Consider the following 4245-nt stretch of genomic DNA (forward strand, 5'->3'; position numbering starts at 1 on the left):
CGGCCAGGTTGGAGTAGGTATCTGCTATGGATTTGACTTCCCCTACATCACCAATCTCAGGTACCCGTTTCCATTTGCTTCGAAAGTAATCCACGTCTTCTGCGGCCACTCCTTACTGCTCTAGCACGCTTCTTGATAACTGAGGCTTGCATCTTGGCACTTGTGAGCGGTGATCGTGACAGCATTTTGACCTTCGCGGTTTCATTCCACATGCAAGGATCTCGCAATATACCTCGTCTTTGTTCACAAAGAGGAAAAACATCCTTTGACAGTTTGAGTACAACCGCTGCAAAGCCCTCTCCGCGTAGCCATAACCGTCCCCAGAAGCATCAAAACTCTTACAACGGCCATCCGGGTCAAGAAGTCCAGCCATACTGGATCTTATCTGCAATGGAATGGTTAAGGACTACATTAGGTGCGCAAACGATAGGCTATAGCGTCACTCATCGGTATGCAGGCTATCATAAGCTAGTTTTACGAGCAGTCAGCGATGAGGAACCTGCTGTAACCACGCAATACTTGGTCCGGTCAGATTAAGGCCAATGACACTCTGTTGGCAAGAATCGATGCTGTTAGCCCTGTTGCAAGGTATACTGATTGATGTAGGAGTATTTGAGCGGTCTGGCCCAAAAGAAACCGTATTCTGAATATTCATCACACCAACGAAACACCTGTTCTACACTTTTGTAATCCTTCACAAGCCGCATTCCTTCATCTTCTATTGCCTCGTAGGCTACGTGAAGGAGTATTCTTCTTTGCTGAGGGTCCATTGCCCGTGCCCTCCTTGATTGGAGATACCGAAGAACCTGTTTTTTCGAAAGTCTTAATTTACTTCTTCCAAGTATGAACCCTTGGATGCAACAAAGGCGTCCATTTACGAAACGCCTTGGGTTGTAGAACTCAACAAACGCTTTAGTGCTGCTGTGTTCTGGTCTCGGGAAACTCACGAATGTAGCTCTTTCCTTGTTCAAGCAAGGCCCAAAAGAGGTTCTCGTACTGTGAGCACCGGGGAATCTACAACTAATGCCTATGATTGAGATCCCGGAACGTTTAGGCCTTGAGCTTTCCTTATGTCGCCATTCCGTGCTTTCCAGGGATATTGATTCATTTGCTACCATGACGTGTTCTATTTTCCTCTTGGCTAATCGTGGAGCTAAAATTGTGCACTAACTCCTCAAACAATTCACTAACCGTCGGGAAAACAAGAATAGCATGGATGGACCCCCAAAGCGAACACCGAGGAAAGTAGTAAGATGGCAAATATCTGCTAGACTGGGAAAAATGAATCCCAAGCAAACAGAAGCCGATAGGGATATCAAGTGCCTCCCAGCACGGATACTCCAACGGAGCGAAGGAGCAGCAATCATGCGAACTTGTATGTGCGCTCGCTTGGCCGAGAGGTACGCACGAATTGCACACTTCAATAATAAAATTCAAGGACAAAAGCATGCCCGCCACAAAAAGAGACATGAAAACCACATGGATCCAGGGTAGATTTCCAAATGTTTTCATAATAGCTGCTGCTTCCAGTATTAGAAGGTCGAACGTTATAGCCAGGAGTGTACTATGCTCCGACATGTCGACACATTGCAAACAAAGAAACAGCAAACACCACCAACTGGTGCCAGCTGTGAGAACTATGGATAATGGTGCTTCTTTTTTCTAACTCGACGAGGTCATCTATTCTGTGAAAAAATTTCTTTGGAGATTGGGCCGCCTTTCAATGAGGAACTGTTCATGGTAATCACTTCTCAGTGTCCTAAGGTCTTCGTCTATCCTTCCTTGCAATCGGTTGTTCAGTGTCATCCTCAGATGAACAAACGAGACGCCGAATATTTTAAACAAGAGATGTAGAATCTTGCTAAAAAGCAGGTCTTGTCTAATACAGCAAACTCTGGGAATTTTTTCATGAAAAGTGTCCAAGCACCGGTGAAACTCTGAATGTGAACAGCTCATGTTTTGATGTTTTGACCCACTGTAGAAAGCCTGCCATCCAACAAAGGGACTTTTCCTTTTACTGTAAGCGGCCTCTTCCAGTTTTTTTAACACGCTGACAATTACTTGATTTTGTACACTTCTGTTAGGTGATAGTTCGTACTTCCTTGGAGAAAACGATGCTCACATCCGTTTCGTTGCTTAGGAACATTTGCCGGGCCTTATTAAACTGCTTGAAGTTTTCACTCCGATAGCGCAACTGTGTGGTGCGCGTTCTGTCTCCATTTTGACAAGCGGAGAAAACAACTAAAGTGATGAGAAGGGCAAAGATTCCGAGGGAGACAATTTTGCCGCCGTGGATGGTATTTTTCGAGCCCATTCTTTCAGAATGCGTTGCAGTCTTGTCTTATGGCACTGTAGATCTAAGCTCACGCTTCCAAATTCAGAGATGGACAATCTTCTTTCACATGTAGTCGCACAGGGCGTGTTCACTTTCTTAAGCTTTCTTTCAAATACATCAATACAATGATTGTGATCACAATAGAAGCAGAAAATGTTACATAAGCAACAAGTTTGCAAAGGAAAAATTGGAAATGGCAATAAAAGGATTTGATTCCCACTCCATAAAGAGCTGACCCACAAAGCGCAGTCATCATAGCAAGAACCCCTGTTCTAGCCATGCAATTTCCCACGCGATGTTCAAGTGATGGCACCTTTTTTTGCCTTTCCCATTCCATGAGGTAAAGTACCACGTCTGTAGTTTCTTTCCCCAATAGTAAGAAGGGTATAAAGAGGCACGTTGAGGAAAAGGCAGAGTTTGTTATGGAGACAACACCTGCAGAGCAGGTTAAAGGAAAAGCAAGAGAAGAGAACATCAGGAGACTGCCCTAAACACTGGCATTGTTAGAAGTAAAGCGTATGACAGTGAAGACAAGGACAGCAATCGGCTACGACTGAAAACAAAGAGGCCATAGCTCTGGTTTCAGTATATCTTCCATGGCATCAGTCGCTGTTCTCTCAGTCTGGTAAGAGAGTTTTGCACATTTCATGCGAGGACCCATTGAATCAAGGAGATTGCTAAAGGAGGCTTCAACCTTTCTATGTCTGGTAGTCTTCTGTGCTGGTTGTCTTTCTTACGAAGTAAATAGTTCGAAGAGCGTCGGCACGGGCAGTCAATTGATCTTTGTTCCGTTCTATGTGGAAATTGGCCAGCATTTGCTGATAGGAAGAATTAAATGTTTTTTCCAGAGGAAAGAACATTAGTAGGCTTTACAAACTCGCGAGCCAGATCGAGGAAAGATTTTTTAATTTTTGAAAATGCGTTCCGGCTAACTCAAGAGGATTGCTGATCTTGCAGCTTTTCTCTGTGCTTCTTTGTTGGGCAATTGGCGATTGCTGCCTGAAACATATATTGACGTAACCGCTGATATTTACTATGGCTCTGTGAACCATAATGGCGTCTTTTAAACATTCTTCACTTAGAATGCTGTCCCCATTCCTGGTATCATAATTACTTGTTCTTGTCGTGCCTCAAGAATCGGAAAGAATTGTGCGGAATCATGCGAGTCTTGTCTGGATTTGCTGTTGGCGAAGGTAAAAAGCTCAATGGTGGGCTGCTCAACATTCAGGCGAATGAATCCGAGGCAGCTTCCAATCAAAACAATGAACGAAACCAGAAGAACCGCCAATGGTCTGCGTGCAAGGAAATGCCCTAATCTTTCGAAGGCTCCTTGATAAGCAGTAAGAAGAAGAAATGCTTTGATTCTTCGTCCTGTGGTGATAGCCCCGCACCCATGGAGGCGTTTTTTACGTTTCTTGTGACTGCATAGGACCTAGGCGCAAGAACGGAATGTTGTGAAGCGGAAGTGATATCATATTAAAAACTTAGGCGTCAAGTCTTTTTCTAATTATTGACAAAAGGAGGTCTGTATTTTTTTCTTCAAACCCCTAGATTTTTTGTAGAATGTCAGTTCTCTCAAAGTCCAGCTAGTGCCCAGTGTCAGGGTTGGCGAGCCTAATAGTAGACCACCTAGCTACATTTTTGTACTATGTTCGCATTTTTTAATTCAATCCAAATTGAAGATACTTGTACATGAAAAGTTGTTAATCCTTTTAACTGCGAGATTCTACGTGGGGCCAAACGCTTATGGGATGAAAAAGAGTATTAGCTTTTAAAAGGGAAATTGTACCAAAAAAATATTACCGATGAGCGAAATGCGTTTATGCAAAACCAACGCACAGAAAAGCGGTTTCCTTGACAGAAAAAAGAAGCGTCTCCCTCTAGTTGCAAAAAGCTGGGTATCTGATCGA

The sequence above is a fragment of the Pocillopora verrucosa genome, chromosome 1, assembly GCF_036669915.1.
Source record: "Pocillopora verrucosa isolate sample1 chromosome 1, ASM3666991v2, whole genome shotgun sequence".
Taxonomy (NCBI): Eukaryota; Metazoa; Cnidaria; class Anthozoa; order Scleractinia; family Pocilloporidae; genus Pocillopora; species Pocillopora verrucosa.